The sequence below is a fragment of the Piliocolobus tephrosceles genome, chromosome 3 (genome assembly GCF_002776525.5).
Source record: "Piliocolobus tephrosceles isolate RC106 chromosome 3, ASM277652v3, whole genome shotgun sequence".
Lineage (NCBI taxonomy): Eukaryota > Metazoa > Chordata > Mammalia > Primates > Cercopithecidae > Piliocolobus > Piliocolobus tephrosceles.
The window spans coordinates 123,208,118-123,229,727 of NC_045436.1; positions in this window are offsets into that span (position 1 = coordinate 123,208,118).

Consider the following 21,610-nt stretch of genomic DNA (forward strand, 5'->3'; position numbering starts at 1 on the left):
GAATATTTTGTACACATACCCACCCAGTTTTCCTGATATGTAACTTCTTTCGTATTTTAGAAAGTGATATAATTAGTAATAGAATTAGTTTTCTAAAGACTATGCAGATGATATAAAAGCATAACTAAATATCCATTCCCAAAGTCAGTTAATAACCTTCATTTAAGCAAAGCACACAAAGCTATACAAATAATATAAACAACATACATAAACCACCAATAATTTAGTAGCACATGTTAATAAAGGAGAATGAAGATTTGACTCAAAATACTTTATTTAAAACCCAAAGGCTCGTCCTTTGTAAACGAAAATGGGACCTTGATCTGTTCTCCCATGGGAACATTAGTACAGACTAAATATATGTATAGTCAAAAACGTGGTTTTCTTTCATTTATCCTTTTTATTAACTTTGTCCAACATTTTTCTCTTTTAATAGTTTCTTTTAAATTGTATCTTCTATAAAGTGGGTGCATGTATTTCTGCTTCTCATATAAATAGTAAGACTCTATAATAAGATTTTTTAAAGCAATAAAATTAGTAGTCAATATGTATATTCAACTTATAACTGTATTAAGGTAACAGCTGATGTTAATAATGTAAATAAATTAATAACAACCAAACAAGGCAAACGTTTCTTTCTCCAAAGCAATTGAAATTCCAATACTTTATGAGGTAATAAGAAGGTTAAAAAATATAGAATAGACTAAATTATTAGAAAATGTAGAAAATATAAATCTAGAGTAAACCTATTATACATAGTTAAGTAAAATCCTTCAATATCTTCAAAAGAATTTGAGTTCAAATGTCTCAATCTCAGTTGAATTCAAAAGTATTGTGTAACCTCTAGCAGGTCATTGGGCTTCTACTTCAGCCCAAAAATATATGTAAAAGGAGGATAAGAGTTCCAGACTACATATATTTTGAGGTTGAAAGATTCTATAAAATAAGTTTGCATAAAAATATAAAACAATAACGTAGTATTAGCACTGTAATAGCCCATTATGTTAAATTTAGTCTAAAGAGCTAGTATTATACTAGGCTGTAAAGCTATATTAAAAATTGAAATTATGTCCGTTTACTTATTTTATGCACTGTAAGACACCATTATTTTAGATACCACTAGGAAAGAATAAAATGCCACCAGTTAAACTATGGCACAATTATTTTCTATCCTTTAAATTTATTTGTTGTTTTAATTAATTTGTTTTTGTTTTTTATTTATTCAGATAATTTTTATAATTAAATAGACATCAATTGTATCATATGCTTTACCTTTTGGTTATCATTATTTTAATTTGATTTCATTCTGCAAATGCAATAAATGTTTTTTAATGTCAAATCATACTTTTAATTTGTAAAGACATTTTAATTATGGAAAAATTTAAACACATATATATACAAAGGAATATATAATCAAAATATACATAATACAAAGGAAATTGTCTTGGGGAGTAAAGCCCTACATTTTGGGTTTTGGTTTTGCATTCAACTTTTATAATTATTAATTACTTTTACCCTCATTAATTTCTCTCCTCTTCCATTGAATTACTTAAAACAAATGTAAGCCATGATATAATGTAACTTATTTATAGTTCATTATGCATGTAAGGTTCAGTGTGTATCTCTCAAGTATATCTTTAAGATATTTAATATATAATCGTAGAACCATGATCATGTTTAAAATATGAATATGTATCAAATTTCTAGATGATGTGAAAAGATATTTTGAGTGGCAATCAAATTTAAAAATTCAGATAACATAGTATTGCATACAACTCAAATGAGGTGAAAATAATTGTTAAAATAACTGTCTTTATGCACATGGAGATAAAGGCATCTATATCATAAATGCTGCTTTCATGAAATGTATTTAGGTTACATACCTGTTCCAGAGATACTAAAGTAAGTTAATGTGTGTCATAAAATGAAAAATATGATTTAGGTACAGTAGTATAATCCTCTTCTCTTTCTCTTGTAATTTATTACATTCTGAGATTACGTCTATTTTTAGAATATGTGTAATACTATAACACTATGTAATGAATGAATAAACTGTGGACCCTTAAAAGATCCATACATTGGGTTAGTATTTTTTAAATAGCATACTTTCCAATCCTTGACATTCATTTAGTATAGTCTAGTAAAGTGATTCTTGCAAAAAACAACAACAACAACAACAACAACATTATTTTGTCATATCTTGAGGAAAATAACAATCATTAATCATAGTTTGCTGAGATGGTCATATAGTGAATAATGATTCTCAAATGATGAAACTAGTTAGGTGCCTTCTATGTTTAGTAATTATAAAATACAAAATTTTCAACCCTGTGCCTACAAATTATCTCAGAGCCTGCCATCAGGAACAATTAAAAGCAAACTCTCAGCAACGTTCTTTTGCAGATACTGTCCATCTGTCGACTCCGCATCCATTCCAACCTTCTCCTAGTGTGCATTTCTATACAACAGAGGCCAGATGCTAGAATATGTATGACTCAGTTTACAGGTATGTTTGAAGTTTCACCTACCAAATTCATCCGTAAAATATTTGGAAAGCAGAAATAGAACACTGCAAGGTAGAATCCTGCCTAACATCTGCTGCTTCTGCTGTTTCCTCTGGCAAGTGCAGGAGTGACAGCATTTGTCTCTATTGCCTCTCCCCTGTCTTGCCTAGTTTCTATTTCAGAAGTCTTAGTGCCCATTCCATAGTTTTAAGAGCATCAAGAGGCATGGTTTAACCTTAATTTTGCAGCTGCACGTTTGAGTAGAAAAGGCATACCTCTGGACTCAGAAATTTCCATTTTGAAACAAGGCTTCCTGGTAGTAACAGAGGAACATAAAGCCATGATGGCAACTTCCTGATTCTACAGCTTTCTGGTAGTTCTAGAGGCAGCCACAATCTTGGCAGCACAAAACTACAGTGGAAATTTGGATATCTTTCCTGGAAGATCAGTAAAGAACAGGTTTCTTCAGTCCATCCAAATATATATATATATATACATACACACACACACACACACACACACACGCACACAGATATTTTATAAATATATACACACATATATATGTATACATGTATGTACATTTTTTAAAATTTTGCTTTAAGTTCTGGGATACATGTGGTCAATGTGCATGTTTACTTCATAGGCATACATGTGCCATGGTGGTTTGCTCCACCAATCACCCTATTTTAAGCCCCACGTGCATTAGGTATTTGTCCTAATGCTCTCTCTCCCCTTTCCCACACAACCCCTGAGAGGCCCCAGTGTGTGATGTTCCCCTCCATGTTTCCATGTGTTCTCATTTTTCAGCTCCCACTTATGAGTGAGAATATGTGGTGTTTGGTTTTGTGGTTCTGTGTTAGTTTGCCGAGGATGATGGTTTCCAGCTTCATCCATGTCCCTGCAAAGGACATGAACTCATTCTCTTTTTTTATGGCTGCATAGTATTCCAGGGTGTATATGTGCCATATTTTATTTATCCAGTCTACCATTGATGGGCATTTGAGTTGATTCCAAGTCTTTGCTATTGCGAATACTGCTGCAATAAACATATATGTGCATGTATGTTTATATTAGAATGATTTATAACACTTCGGGTAAACCCAATAATGGGATTGCTGGGTGAAATGGTATTTCTGGTTCTAGATCCTTGAGGAATCGCCCCACTGTTTTCCACATGGTTGAACTAATTTACACTCCTACCAACAGTGTAAAAGCATTCCTATTTCTCTGCATCCTCTGTTGCATCTGTTGTTTCCAGACTTTTTAATGATCACCATTCTAACTAATGTGAGATTATATCTCATTGTAGTATTGGTTTGCATTTCTCTAATGACCAGTGATGAAGAGCTTTTTTTGCACATGTCTGTTGGCCGCAAAAATGTCTTCTTTTGAGAATTTTCTGTTCATATCCTTAGCCCACTTTTTAATGGGGCTGGTTTTTTCTTCTTGTAAATTTGTGTACGTTCTTTATAGAAAATAAGAGAGGACAGAAACAAATGGAAAAACATTCCATCCTCATGGATAAGAATAATCAATGTCATGAAAATGGCCATACTTCACAAAATAATTTAAAGATTCAATGCTATTCCCATCAAGCTTCCATTGACTTTCTTCACAGAACTAGAAAAAAAAAAAAAAAAAAAAAACTACTTTAAATTTCATATGGAAGGCTCCATATAGCCAAGACAATCCTAAGAAAAAGAACACAGCTGGAGGCATCAGGCTACTGGACTTCAAACTATACTGCAAGGCTACAGTAATCAAAATAGCATGGTACTGGTACCAAAACAGATATATAGATCAATGGAACAGAACAAGGGCCTCAGAAATAACACCACACATCTACAACCATCTAATCTTCTACACAGGGGACAATAATAAGCAATAAGGAAAGGATTTCCTATTTAATAAATGGTACTGAGAAAACTGGCTAGCAATGCAGAAAACAGAAACTGGCCCCCTTCCTTACACCTTATACAAAAGTTAACTCAAGATGGATTAAAGACTAAAACGTAAAACCTAAAGCATAAAAACCCTAGAAGAAAGTCTAGGCATCTAGAAAATACCATTTAGGACATAGGTATGGGCAAAGACTTCATGACTAAAACATCAAAAGCAATTGCAACAGAAGCCAAAATTGACAAGTGAGATCTAATTCAACTAAAGAGCTTCTGCTCAACAAGCAAAGCTATCATCAGTCTGAGCAGGCAACCAACAGAATAGGAGAAAATTTTTGCGATCTATCCATCTGACAAAGGTCTAACGTCCAACCATATTTTACAAACTATGTAACACTCTTACAATAAGTTACATTTTTCTTTTTTTTTTCTTACAACAATAAGATTGGCTTCTCTATAAATGTACCTGTTATTCTTGCATATGCTGTACAATAAATATGTCATATAATATTTAGATATTTCATTGTTTTTCTTTTTCTTTCTTTATTTTTATTTTTTTTTCTGTTGAAGTCTCTTTTATGTTTTTCTTTCTTTTTTTATTATCTTTTTTTTATCATACTTTAAGTTATAGGGTACATGTGCATAACATGCAGGTTTGTTACATATGTATACTTGTGCCATGTTGATGTGCTGCACCCATCAACTCGTCAGCAACCATCAATTCATCATTTATATCAGGTATAACTCCCAGTGAAATCCCTCCCCCCTCCCCCCTCCCCATGATAGGCCCCGGTGTGTGATGTTCCCCTTCCCGAGTCCAAGTGAGCTCATTGTTCAGTTCCCACCTATGAGTGAGAACATGCGGTGTTTGGTTTTCTGTTCTTGTGATAGTTTGCTAAGAATGATGGTTTCCAGCTGCATCCATGTCCCTACAAAGGACGCAAACTCATCCTTTTTTATGGCTGCATAGTATTCCATGGTGTATGTGTGCCACATGTTCTTAATCCAGTCTGTCACAGATGGACATTTGGGTTGATTCCAAGTCTTTGCTATTGTGAATAGTGCCGCAATAAACATACGTGTGCATGTTTTATAATCCTTTGGGTATGTACCCAGTAGTGGGATGGCTGGAGCCAAAATTGACAAATGGGATCTAATTAAACTAAAGAGCTTTTTCTTTATTTTTTTAAGAGATGCGGTTGTGCTAGAGCAGCACAGGCTGGTCTTGAATTCTAAGATCAAGCAACTCTCCTGCCTCATCTTTGTGTATATCTGGGACTACAGGTGTGCACCACATTGACCAGCAATTTGGAAATTTCTTATCTCTTAATCACACTTTATGGAATTCATGGGGTCACAAAGAATAACAGGGAAATCTTCTTAGTTTAGGATGTTTATCATCTAATTTCAATGTGGATAATTTTTAGATACAAATAAATCTATAACAGCCTAGCCAGAGTAGAATGTTTGAATTAGTGCTTTAGTCTTTGTCCCATTCTGCAGGGCAGTCTGAAAATATTCATGGTGTCCACTGACATGTTTTTCACTGTTCATTTTGGGGTAGCATTTCTTTGAGCATAGATATAATATTATTGAACACATAGTTATTGGAAAGGTTTTAAGAAACATACAAACATACTGCCTTGCTATAATATCTGCCACAGGAAAGAGGTGGCTTTGGTGGTGTTCATGGTTCTGGTCATGGTAGTGAATCTTGGAGTTGTTGCTGTTGATTTTTTTGCTACTTTTAGTGTTATTGTTTTTAATGGATATATACTAATTATAACGTATTTGTAAGGTACAGTGTGAATTTTGGATACGTGGATACACGTATACATGTATAATGATCAAATCAGAGTAATTAGCATATCCATCACCTCAAACATTTATTACCACTTTGTATTGGGAATATTCAAATATTAATTAGAGCAGGAGACTCCAAGTAAGACAAAGATTACTAAAAATAGCCTTTTATTGCAAATTTCCATCAATAATATCCACAGCATGATAAATATGTTTATATATTCAAAAAGGCACTAATATTAATCATCAAAAATATGAAGTATACTGTGGAGAGGAAAATTAATGAAATCATTATTAGTTCATTATAATGTGAAATATTTCAAGCAAGGTTTAATATTGTACAAAAATTGAACACCTGAACTGCAATATGGAACACCCAACCAATAACCAATCCTCTGCGTATCTGCATATCTCGCTAAGAACACTTAACTGGAGATCTACCCTCTTACCAATTTTCAAGTGTACAATGCTGTATTCTATTTATAGACACAAGGTAGTACAGCAACTCTCTAGAATGTACTCATCTTGCCTAACTATCTATTGAACAGTGACTCCCTATTTCCCCCTTACTCCCAGGCCTGGCCAACTAACATTCTACTGTCTAGAGGCTTCTGTAAATTTGATGATTTTAGGTACCTCTTATAAGTGGTATCATACAGTATTTGGTCTCTATGACTGGCTTATTTCACTTAACATTCTCAACCTTTATCTATAGTGTTGCATATGGCAGGATGTCCTCATTTTTATAGATGATTAAAATTATTTTTAGAGAACATACCATATTTTTAAATCTATTAATTCAAAGATAGACATTTCATTTGATTTCACATCTTGGTTATTGTGAAAAATGTTATAAAAATTATAATCATGTTCTGATGGAAAGGTATTAGAACAACTTCAAACACAGCAAAATGGAAAAAAAAAACATGAAAATATGTGTATTAAAAAACTGTAATGTTTTATTTTTATTTACAAAAAAAGTGTTGTTTATATGGAGTTTACACCTTAAACTGTATAATTTTACTTAAAATATTTTTCTGAAATGTGAAAATATAACATGACATATATTTTATATTAATTTAATTTGAATAATTCATAATTTTTGTACTGTGATTACAGTAATAATTGTTTTATGATATGCAGTTATGTCATTCTCTTGTTAGAATATCCTGACTAACATAGCGAAACCCCGTCTTTACTAAAAATACGAAAAGTGGCCTGGCACAGTGGCACATGCCTGTAATCTCAGCTACTCAGGAGACTGAGGCAGGAGAATTGTTTGAACTCTGGAGGCCGAGGTTGCAGGGAGCTGAGATCATGCCACTGCACTCCAGCCTAGGCAACAAAGGGAGACTCTATCTTAAAAAAATAAATAAATGAAATAAAATATGCAGCATAGAAATTATTCACATGAACAAGTGTGTTCACAGCATTTCCATGAAAACCCTATGTAACCAATGAAAAATAATACTGTATCAAAATATTAATAAAAATTTTAAACATATAACTTAAAATAATCATAATATTTTCAGCTTAACACATTTATTTCTAGCTTTCTATATTGCCATCCAATCTTAATCTATGTAACTGCTCAGTTGAAGGTATTTGAGCTCATTTGCACATGACTTTTTTGTTGTAATTATGTTTCCTTTAGTACTATATTCTTTTAAAATTAGTTACTAAATAATCTAAATAATCACAAAGTATAAAGGCTTACTACTGACATTGAAAGTGTACCACAGTATTCCTTTTCAGGTTTTTAAATTAATGGTTAAAAAAAAAAAGCCACGTGTATTTTCATAAGTGAAAGGTCTTGTTTCTGTCTTTCTTTTTCTTTTTGTTTTGGTTTTGGAGCAGTTATTCTTTTAACTTGCATTTCTGAGATTATAACTCCTCACTTAAAAAATAAGGTGACATATATGTTTATTTCTATGCATTTCGCATTGCTTTCTGTTCTTGTAATGTTTGTGAAAGTCACCAACAGTGTACGAATGTACCAATTTAAAGATAATATGCCATATATCTGGAGTTATCACTTTTCCCTAATTTAGTGGGCAATAAATGGGCATAATCTTTTTTTTTTCCTTCTTTTAAAGTAGGCCACTTTAACAAAATGCGTTTTAAACAAAATATCTACCATTATCTTAGCAAGAAAATGTTAACGCATTATGAGGTGTCAGCATTTGTATTTCAATAAGTGATAGAATGAATTTAACAAAGCAATATTTTTATTGCAAGGTTGAAAATGCTTACCTTGGAAATGTATATGTTTCTAACAAAAATGTCAGCACAATGAAAAACTAATGAAGTTTGCCAAAATTAAACATTGACCAGCTATGTCTGTGAACAAAAACCTAGATAATTTGAATGTATATTGAATAGATCAGCATATTGAGAAGGAAGATACACATGGAAATTGTTCCATTATTACTGTACAATATTTTTATTCTATAAAAAATGCAAGAAATTCAGTAAGTTAAATAGTTATAATGGGCAAGAAAGAGAGGTAAATGTTGAAATAATTCTTTATAAATGCTTATGAAAATAATTATCCCTCAAACATACTATTATATTTGATTCTATAAAAATCTATAAACATATTAAGAGGACAATAGAATTTTGAGCATTAAGCAGCATGAGGTTTATTAAGAATAGACATGCCACAGAAGCTTAATAGCTTCTTCTGATTCATTGCTAATTACAAAATTAGGGCATGCTGCGAATCGACTCTATCGTCAATATTTGTACTCTATTAAGCATTTTGGATTACTGTTTTTAAAGTACATTTTGCCATTGTAACTTTTTGTTTGTTTATTTGAGACAGAGTCTCGCTCTGTCGCCTACACTGGAGAACAGTGGCACGATCTTGGCTCACTACCACCTCCGCCTCCCAGGTCAAAGAGATTCTTTTGCCTCAGCCACCAGAGTAGCTGGGACTACGGCGTGCACCACCACGCCCAGCTAATTTTTCTATTTTTAGTGGAGACAGAGTTTCACCATATTGGCCAGGCTGATCTTGAACTACTGACCTTGTATCCACCAGCCTCTGTTTCCCAAAGTTCTGGGATTACAGGCATGAGTCACTGCACCTGGCCTACCATTGTAACTTCTAATACGTTATTGGTAAGATGCAGGTTTGAAGCTAGATATTGTCATTAACCTATTCTATTGCAAAGAGACTGAGATGAAGGCTATGTAACTGTGTGAAACTGGGCAGCAATTTAGTTAGTACAGAAATCAATAAACAATGTTAGTTATAGGATGTGCATATAATGTCCTTTATAAGATTTTTACCAGTTAGATTACTATATATCATAAGTATAGATTCATCCGAATAATTTTATTTCAATTAAAATGGTATGTTTAAGCTGGTCACAGTGGCTCATGCCTGTAATTCTAGCACTTTTTGAGACCAATTATGCAGAGCACTTGAGTCTACAAGCTCAAGACAAGTGTGGGCAACATGGCCAAACTCTATCTCTACAAAAAATACAAAAATTAGCCAAGCATGATGGCATGCACCTCTAATCCCCGCTACTCAGGAGGCTGAGGTGGGAGGATTGCTTGAGCCTAGGATATCAAGTGCAGTGAACTGAGATTACACCACTGCATTCCAACGCGGGAGAAAGAACAAGACGCTGTCTCAAAAGAAATACAATAATAATAATAATAATAATAATAATAATAATAATAATAACAACAACAACAAGAACAACAACATGTTTGAGGTTACAAAGATCATTAAAATTGATAAATGGAGTGTACTGATATCTCAGTAAGAAAATAGGAGTACATATGTACAGGAAGACCTACATACATCAACATCACAAATTATTGAGTAAGTAGGACATAATTTAAATTATTTTAACCTTATATTTTCAGACAAATTATTTAAAATTAGAAAAATTTTAGTATGACACTAGCAAAGGATAATATACTAATTTTACAAACAGGATGGGATTTTTGGACTTTGATAACAATGTTGATTTCAGGAAGTCTTTAGCCACAAGTAATGTAACTGGTACAAAATACAAAATCCAACACATTTTTTAGTAATATAATATCCATCCCTCAAGAGAGTAAATTGTGAATGCCTGGTATCTAATCAAATTTTACTACACATACAGAGAACTAGAAAAAAAATGCAACCCATAAATCAAAGGAAAAAAAAATTGATTAAATGGGCCGGACGCGGTGGCTCAAGCATGTAATCCCAGCACTTTGGGAGGCCAAGACGGGCAGATCACGAGGTCAGGAGATCGAGACCATCCTGGCTAAAATGGTGAAACCCGGTCTCTACTAAAAAAAAAAAAAACTACAAAAAGGGATCAATTCAACAGGAAGAGCTAACTATCCTAAATATATATGCACCCAATACAGGAGCACCCAGATTCATAAAGCAAGTCCTTAGAGACTTACAAAGAGACTTACACTCCCATACAATAATAATGGGAGACTTCAACACTCCACTGTCAACATTAGACAGATCAACGAGACAGAAAGTTAACAAGGATATCCAGGAATTGAACTCATCTCTGCACCAAGCAGACCTAATTGACATCTATAGAACTATCCACCCCAAATCAACAGAATACATTTTTCTCAGCACCACATCACACTTATTCCAAAATTGACCACATAATTGGAAGTAAAGCACTCCTCAGCAAATGTAAAAGAACAGAAATTATAACAAACTGTCTCTCAGACCACAGTGCAATCAAACTAGAACTCAGGACTAAGAAATTCAATCAAAACCACTCAACTACATGGAAACTGAACAACCTGCTCCTGAATGACTACTGGGTACATAACGAAATGAAGGCAGAAATAAAGATGTTCTTTGAAACCAATGAGAACAAAGATACAACATACCAGAATCTCTGGGACACATTTAAAGCAGTGTGTAGAGGGAAATTTATAGCACTAAATGCCCACAAGAGAAAGCAGGAAAGATCTAAAATTGACACTCTAACATCACAATTAAAAGAACTAGAGAGGCAAGAGCAAACACATTCAAAAGCTAGCAGAAGGCAAGAAATAACTAAGATCAGAGCAGAACTGAAGGAGATAGAGATACAAAAACCCTCCAAAAAATCAATGAATCCAGGAGTTGGTTTTTTGAAAAGATCAACAAAATTGACAGACCTCTAGCAAGACTAATAAAGAAGAAAAGAAAGAGGAATCAAATAGACACAATAAAAAAAGATAAAGGGGATATCACCACCGACCCCACAGAAATACAAACTACCATCAGATTTACTATAAACACCTCTACGCAAATCAACTAGAAAATCTAGAAGAAAGGGATAATTTCCTGGACACTTACACTCTTCCAAGACTAAACCAGGAAGAAGTTGAATTCCTGAATAGATCAATAGCAGGCTCTGAAATTGAGGCAATAATTAATAGCCTACCAACCAAAAAAAATCCAGGACCAGATGGATTCACAGCTGAATTCTACCAGAGCTACAAGGAGGAGCTGGTACCATTCCTTCTGAAACTATTCCAATGAATAGAAAAAGAAGGAATCCTCCCTAACTCATTTTATGAGGCCAACATCATCCTGATACCAAAGCCTGGCAGAGACACAACAAAAAAAGAGAATTTTAGACCAATATCCCTGATGAACATCGGTGCAAAAATCCTCAATAAAATACTGGCAAACCGGATTCAGCAGCACATCAAAAAGCTTATCCACCATGATCAAGTGGGCTTCATCCCTGGGATGCAAGGCTGGTTCAACATTCGCAAATCAATAAACGTAATCCAGCATATAAACAGAACCAAAGACAAGAACCACATGATTATCTCAATAGATGCAGAAAAGGCTTTTGACAAAATTCAACAGCCCTTCATGCTAAAAATGCTCAATAAATTCGGTATTGATGGAACGTACCTCAAAATGATAAGAGCTATTTATGACAAACCCACAGCTAATATCATACTGAATGGGCAAAAACTGGAAAAATTCCCTTTGAAAACTGGCACAAGACAGGGATGCCCTCTCTCACCACTCCTATTCAACATAGTGTTGGAAGTTCTGGCTAGGGCAGTCAGGCAAGAGAAAGAAATCAAGGGTACTCAGTTAGGAAAAGAAGAAGTCAAATTGTCCCTGTTTGCAGGTGACATGATTGTATATTTACAAAACCCATTGTCTCAGCCCCAAATCTCCTTAAGGTGATAAGCAACTTCAGCAAAGTCTCAGGATACAAAATTAATGTGCAAAAATCACAAGCATTCTTATACACCAGTAACAGACAAACAGAGAGCCAAATCATGAATGAACTTCCATTCACAATTGCTTCAAAGAGAATAAGATATCTAGGAATCCAACTTACAAGGGATGTAAAGGACCTCTTCAAGGAGAACTACAAACCACTGCTCAGTGAAATAAAAGAAGACACAAACAAATGGAAGAACATACCATGCTCTTGGATAGGAAGAATCAATATCGTGTAAATGGCCATACTGCCCAAGGTTATTTATAGATTCAGTGTCATCCCCATCAAGCTACCATTGAGCTTCTTCACAGAATTGGAAAAAACTGCTTTAAAGTTCATATGGAACAAAAAAAGAGCCCACATTGCCAAGACAATCCTAAGTCAAAAGGACAAAGCTGGAGGCATCACGCTACCTGACTTCAAACTATACTACAAGGCTACAGTAACCAAAACAACATGGTACTGGTACCAAATCAGAGATATAGACCAATGGAACAGAACAGAGTCCTCAGAAATAATATGACACATCTACAGCCATCTGATCTTTGACAAACCTGAGAGAAACAAGAAATGGGGAAAGGATTCCCTATTTAATAAATGGTGCTGGGAAAATTGGCTAGCCATAAGTAGAAAGCTGAAACTGGATCCTTTCCTTACTCCTTATACGAAGATTAATTCAAGATGGATTAGAGACTTAAATGTCAGACCTAATACCATAAAAACCCTAGAAGAAAACCTAGTTAATACCATTCAGGATATAGGCATGGGCAAGGACTTCATGTCTAAAACACCAAAAGCAACGGCAGCAAAAGCCAAAATCGACAAATGGGATCTAATTAAACTAAAGAGCTTCTGCACAGCAAAAGAAACTACCATCAGAGTGAACAGGCAACCTACAGAATGAGAGAAAATTTTTGCAATCTACTCATCTGACAAAGGGCTAATTTCCAGATTCTACAAAGAACTCAAACAAATATACAAAAAAAAAAAAAAACAAAAAAACAAACAACCCCATCAAAAAGTGGGCAAAGGATATGAACAGACATTTCTCAAAAGAAGACATTCATACAGCCAACAGACACATGAAAAAATGCTCATCATCACTGGCCATCAGAGAAATGCAAATCAAAACCACAATGAGATACCATCTCACACCGGTTAGAATGGAAACCATTAAAAAGTCAGGAAACAACAGGTGTTGGAGAGGATGTGGAGAAATAGGAACACTTTTACACTGTTGGTGGGATTGTAAACTAGTTCAACCATTATGGAAAACAGTATGGCAATTCCTCAAGGATCTAGAACTAGATGTACCATATGACCCAGCCATCCCACTACTGGGTATATACCCAAAGGATTATAAATCATGCTGCTATAAAGACACATGCACACGTATGTTTATTGCAGCACTATTCACAATAGCAAAGACTTGGAATCAACCCAAATGTCCATCTGTGACAGGCTGGATTAAGAAAATGTGGCACATACACACCATGGAATATTATGCAGCCATAAAAAAGGATGAGTTTGCGTCCTTTGTAGGGACATGGATGCGGCTGGAAACCATCATTCTTAGCAAACTATCACAAGAAGAGAAAACCAAACACCGCATGTTCTCACTCATAGATGGGAACTGAACAATGTGATCACTTGGACTAGGGAAGGGGAACATCACACACTGGGGCCTATCATGGGGAGGGGGGAGGGTGGAGGGATTGCATTGGGGAGTTATACCTGATATAAATGATTAATTGATGGGTGCTGACGAGTTGATGGGTGCAGCACACCAACATGGCACATGTATACATATGTAACAATCCTGCACTCTATGCACATGTACCCTAGAACTTAAAGTATAATAAAAAAATAATAATAAGAAATAAAAAAAAAACAGAAAAAAAAAACAAAACAACAACAACAACAACAAAAACTAGCCGGGCAAGGTGGCGGCGCCTATAGTCCCAGCTACCCGGGAGGCTGAGGCAGGAGAATGGCGTGAACCCGGGAGGCGGTGAGCTGAAATCTGGCCACAGCACTCCACTCCAGCCTGGGTGACAGAGCGAGACTCCGTCTCAAAAAAATAAAAATAAAAAAAATTGATTATAAAAAAACAGGGAAGTATACAGGTGGCAGACTATCAACATAGACTTTAAAGGGGGCTCTTCTATACATTATAAAAGTATAAGAAATGCATACAATATAAAGAAATGTATGAATATTGAAAAGACGAAATTGGGAGATGCATTTTGAAAAGATAAATAGAACTCCTACAGATAAATAATAAAATACAGGATTTGACATTTTCATTTGATGGAATTGACAGCTGATTAGCCATTGGAGAGGAAAGGATCACAAAACTTGAAGATATAACAATAGAGACTATCTAATATGAAAGATATAGAAAAAAGAATAAAATCAATGAAAAGAGCTTCATCGGCCTTAGGATATAAATTCTAGCATATATGCAATCAGAATCAAAGAGAGAGAAAAGAGAAGGGGATGAAAAATTTTAAATTTGAACAGTCTTATTCATAATTGAAAAGACCATCAATGAAAGTACTTAGAATGTCATAATTAAGAAAGTCCGAGGAAGAGAATGTCTCCAAACTAAGAAGAAATGTCCAGAGCTTGAAAGAAAACAAGGCATGCATAGATCACAGAGATAAAAAAAAAAATGTGGACAGCGTTTTGAGAATGGAGGTAGCACTGCCAAACTGTAAAATGAGATCAAGTAAGATAAGGTCTAGAAAGTGATCATTTGAGTTTTTAAGTAGTTGCCGTTGATAACTTTGTCAAGGAAAGTTTTATTACACTGGTCATTTCTAAGCAGATTGCAGATTTTGAAGAGTAGATGTTAATAATAGCACATAGGAAGGATTTGTGGCTTGCCTATTGGAATGCTGGAGACAAAGCTGTGGAAGATAGAGGAAGACACTTGTTTATGGCAAGGTGTCTTTTGGAACTAAGATAAGATGACTGGTGTTGAGATGGTGTCTTTTGTAAAAGGAATATTTTCCAACTACATACAGGAAATGAATAAATACTGAGAGGAAAATAGGATTTAAGTCTAAATCTTACTTATGTAATTGAATAACTTTCTTCTTTATAAGTGTTTCATATTACACTTAATCACAATAAGATACAAGTTGTCATATTGAACTTCATAATCTGAAAATCTGTCTCATAATATCTGTCTTCTTAGACTAGCATTATCATTTGAAATACGTTTTGATATTATAACCAAGTAGCGTCACCTTTAGGGTGGCATCAAGCCTCTGTGTATGTCTTGCTTGAGATTGTAGTTTACAATTATATATACATATATATGTGTGTGTGTGTGTGTGTGAGCGTGCGTGCACATGTGTGTGTATGTATATATAATAATTTATATGTATATATTTCTCTTCTTTCTTGTTAATGAGCATAATTTAAGCACAGGTAAACTTCTAGGAAATGTTGGGAAAAAACTAAATATAGATGAAGAAAATGTCATGATTCATCTTTTTCTGGCATGCAGTTTTAACTTGTCACCAGGAACACTGACATCGATAGTTGTTTCATGTGTCTGCTAAAGAAATGATCTGAATACCGATTGTGGATTTTGACTGCAGATGTTAGAAGCAAACCATTTCTAACAGATGTATAATCTGATTAAATATGCAATGCAATGATATTGTCAAAACCTATTAATCACTCTTTCAGGACACATTAGTGTAGGCTTTACTGACAGCTGTGAGGATTGGAATATCTCTACAGTTGCAGGTACTGTTGCTCATCCACACCTCCCAATAGATGTTAAAAAGAAAAATAACCACAATAGGCAAGTTTACAGAGTACTTTAAATGTTGCATGGTAATTTTTTTTCACCATTGGGGGAAGAGATGTATTTTTATTCCAGTAATGTTTACCCTACCTGCATTTGTTTCCTTCTTACCCCCAAATTACAGGGATTTTGTGTCATGCTGGGACTAATTCGAAAATGCAGATACAGAGCTAAACCTCCAGCATACATATATTAGGAAACAGTCCCATGACTGATGATTATACAATATGCGTTCACAGATAAATAGTAGCAAAGCCTTGTTCCCCACTGAGAATGCTAACAAGTATTGATTTCTCTCGCCCATTGATACACACAGGTGTTGCAATTTATTTTGGAAAGGGTAGCACTGTAACTTTATGATCATCAGCCTGGAGATTTTATTTCTGTCCTTGGTTTGCCCTTACTGTTTGATATTCCTGACAGTATTAATGATCTTTAGTAAAACTAAACTAAGGCAAATGTTTACCTGTATGTGATCCAAATATTCTCACATTGAATCATTCTAAATGCCAGAATTTTTACAACATAGTCTTATGCACTAGATAAACTAATTATAATCAAAATTCTCCCTCTTTCCAACCCTCTCATACTCATTTAAGTAATAGAATGTGTTAGAAATGACCACAGTTTTCAAAGATTGGGCTACTAAGGGTTATGGAATGGAATTTTGCAGTGAGACTTCGAACTAACTAGAAAAATTAAGGGAAGAAGGACAAAAACATACTTAACTTCTCAAAACACTCATTAAAGATTGAATAGACCATTATTACTTTAAGAAAATAGATACAACAGTAGTAGCATTCATCCCTTTCAAGTCTCTTTAAGTACATGAAGCTCTTTTTATTTGCAGTTTTCTCTTCCCTTAAGATGTATGTTACTGGTCATACATATTGTTTTGTAAATTTCCCTATTCCATGACTTGTTTATTTTGGGTCCTATCAAAAGTATTTTTCTTATGGGAAGTCTACAGCATTCAGTTAGGCCTAAAAATGACTTCCTTAGCTGTTGAATATGCACGATGGCAAACACACCCTGCTGACCAATACTCAGTATCTTTATTTTGTTCCTGCCAAACTGCTGATAGTAGAAGAGGAGACTTCCACTTCACATTATTGCATATTGTTATAGCAGAAATAGAGATCATTTACAAATTTACTCTTAGAAATGAAAGTTTCCTTATGACTATGACTTATAAATCCAATAATCTATCTTACTGAAAAAATACAGTGAAAACATAAACTAAATTTTATGTGGTCAACTTGAGAACATAGAAATAGTTGCTACTTTGAAGATTTTGAGGTTGAAACAAATTTATTAATCATCTTCTATTTCTGAGTCAAAGTAATCAAAGTGAGAAATCTTAATTTCTAAATAGGAATGTCAAGAGTAGTTCTGTTTCCAACAACATTTCCATAATATTTTCTAATTTGTAAAATTAAGCCAATACAAATGTTTCAGTCTTCAATTGCATGTATTAATCCAGGCATACTTACAAATCCTTGGATTATTACATGATTGTTTTAACATGTTTATACAACTAATATTGTAAATAACTCCATAGTCATTAGGTACCAAAAAGTTTACCTTTTTTTTTTTTTAAACTGACTTTTCTTACTGTTTACTTTGTTTCAAATCCTGACATCAGGAAAAGAATTAAATACCACAGAATCTGCTTATATAGAATGTTTAGAAGTTATCTGAAAAATAATTTATGTAAATATGGAAGATGCCATGAAATTAAGGATGGTGCTTGTTACAAAGTAACAAGTGATATCATCAAGTAATATCTCTCTGGGAAATTTGGTAGCTTTCTTCTGGGTTATACCCACCACCAATATTAGGATTTTCTTTTCTTCTGAAAATTGAAGAAGGAATAACCTAAATAATAAGTATTAAAATAATATTACATGAGGGAAAATAAACAAAATTTGGATTTTGAAAATTTGAATATCCTTTTTAAATGTCTGAATATGGTTCAAGATGAATATCTAAAATTATAATACACAAGTGTATAAATCACCTGAATTCAGTAGTTATAGACACATATGCTGAAATAGTATTATATAATTCGATATAAGTAAAACTCAAGCCTACTATCACCATTGGTTTTAATGTAGTGTTAAAAGATATGTTTAAATAATAAGTAGCAAGATCAGGGCTGCCTCGGGGCAAACTCACTAAAACAAGTAAAAAAAGCTTTTTCAGATATTGCAAGTCAGAAAAGTATGATGGACTATTCATGTCAAATTCAATTAAATTATTACTTTTATCAAAGCAAAGTATTCACAGGTTTTTAAATCTCACATACTTCTTTAAGGCTTAAAGAAAAACATTTTCTATCCTGGGCAACATAGCAAGATTCTGTCTCCAAAAAATGTTAAAAAATGTAGCCAGGCGTGGTGCTGCAACTGTGGTCCCAACTGCTAGGAGGCTGAGGAAGAAAGAACACTTGAACACAGGGGTTCAGGGCTGCAGTGTTACGATCTCACACTCTACTCCAGTCTGGGCTAGCATTTCCTTTGTTTCTCTTGACTTACTAATGGCTACCAAAATTATTATCAATGTCTTCCAAACTGACAAAATTATGCTCACTCTTGCACTGTCTTTAATCTCATCAGCTCTTTGATCAGTTCCTTTAATATGTTTGTAGCTAACTTTCTGAAAGCACTAACTTTACCCCTCTAAATTTATATGGCTACTTGCTCTGCTTTCATCCTGGGAGTTCCCCTACCACCATCCTATGGATTCCCTTCACTATTTTCCATGTTTCCTGGATTCCATGTCTTCCACGTTTTTTTTTTTTTTTTTTTTTCATTTTCACTTAATGAATCATATTTTCTAGTATGCTTTGAAAGGGGGTATATATAAGGACATACCATATGCTACAAATATACTTATGTGAGTATACCTAATAAACTCGTTATATAGTTTTTTATAATATATAAATATTTATTTTACTCTTGCTTATACTTAAAAGTATGGTTTCATATACATTCATAGTTGCTAGTCACCTATCCCTAAAATGTTGAAAAAACTTAATTTATATTCTATATTAATTTTTAGAAGTCCAAAGCTACTCAAATTCTTACTTTTTCTAGAAGCATTTTCTTAGAAGAAAACAGAGAAAAGCTTCATGACAATAAAGATGGTAATAGTTTATTTATTTGACACCAAGGGCACAGGCAAACAAGAAAAAAATAGATGCCTTAGTTCATTCGGTGCTGCTGTAACATAATACCTGATATTGGGTAACTTATAAGAAACAGAAATTTATTGATTCATGATTCTAAATCTTACTGCTGCTCACTCTTTGGGTGTGTGCCACCTTTAAGAGCTGTTAACACTCACCAGGGAGGTCTGCAGCTTCATTCTTGAGGTAAGTGAGACCACGAATCCACTGGAAGGAACAAACTCCAGACACTGTCCCGTGGTAGAAGGACAAAGAAAGGACAAGAAAGAGCAAGATATCAAACTTGAAGACTTAAACTGTTTTATAACTGAAATTAATCCATATTTGAGGGTGAAGCCCTTATTACCTAAACACCTCTCATTAGGCCTAACCTTTCAACCCTGTTGCATTGGGGATTAAGTTACCAACAGATGCTCTTGGGGGAATATATTCAAACCATAACAATTGGACTTCAGCAAAATTTATAAATTTTAGATACAAAGAACACTATCAAGAAAGTGAGATGCAACCCACGGAATGGAAGAAGATATTTCCAAATCACATATCTGGTAAGGGATTAGTGGCCAGAATATGTAAAGAACATTGACATCTCAACAAAAAAATACAACTCAATGAATAATTGGGCAAATAATTTGAATAGACATGCCCTCCACAGAAGATACACTAAAGGCAAGTGGACATATGAGAATATGCTCAAAATCACTTATTGGGAAATGCAAATCAAACTCATAAGGAGACACCACTTTATAGCCACTAGGAAGGCTCTTATAATGAAAATAGAAAATAACAATTATTGGTCAGGAGGCAGAGAAATTGAAACACTTGTGCATTAATGGTTGAAAAGTAAAATAGTGCAGTCACTCTAGAAAATGTGATCGTGGTTTCTCAAAAAAATTAAATGTTATTACCATGTGACCAACCAATTCCATTCTTACTCATACACTCTGAAGAATTCAAAGCAGAAACTTGAACAGGTATCTAAATACCAACGTGTATAACAACATTATTCATAAGAGTAAAAATGTGGAAGTAACCCAAATGTCCATCAACAGATGAATGGATAAACCAAAGAAAACAAATATATATATATAGAGAGAGTACATTTTGTTTATCCTTTCATCTATATATCCATTTATCCATATATATATATAAGTGCTATTCACTCTTAAATGAAACGAAATGAAATGAAATTCTGATACAAGCTACAACATGGATAAACCTTGAGAACATAATATTAAGTTAAATTGATATATTATTAAGTTAAAAAGATAAAAAGTTAAAATAATATAATTATTTTATATTATATATTATATATGTATCTATAATATTAAGTAAAAATGATAAAAATTGGGGATTTTTTTCCCAATAAGTGGAATTGTATAATTCTACTTTTATAATATACCTAAAGTAAAATTTATAAAGGCAGAAAGTAGAATAGTCTGTACTATGTGCTGGGAAAACAGAAAAGTTTTTGCCACTGAATTGTATTTTAAAAATAGTTAAAATGGTAAATTTTATATTTCATATATTTTATCACAATATAAAAGCAAATAACATCACTATAAATACCTCAACTTAAAAAATAAAAAACATTACATGAGCAATGTTTTCCCAATTTTTGAAAGTACAAGACAAATTAAAGGCAGTAAGTCACATATTTACAAAAAGATGTGGTGGAGTTAACATGAATATCTAGAAGTTTTACAAATGTGATTCAAATTATCATAGGGTATTTGTTTACAGTTTTTCATTATTTTTGCAAAGTGACACATTTTTTTTTCCTGATTTCACAGTCATACTATTTTTAAAAAGCAATAATTATACCAGTTACGCAGATCTTGAGGTTCTTTGAATAAAAACTGAAGCAACAGTAGAGGGGAAGTCTTCTTGAAATCATTATTTAAAAGAATCAGAGAAGGCATCAGCTGTGGGTGTCTAAGGAGCCAAGCAAGTAGAAAAGAATGAAGCAGATATTCTGTGCAGGAAAGGATAAACTCAGCATGTTTTAGGTGTTCAAACACTATACATTCCAAATAACTGATTGTTGACTGGCTCCTTGGAGATAACCTTTAAGACCTTGGAATATCAAATAAAAGTATTTTGTACACCCGGGGCCTTAGGCCGCACCAGACTATTTAAGCTAAATATGAGATTCATGATGAGGACCTTGA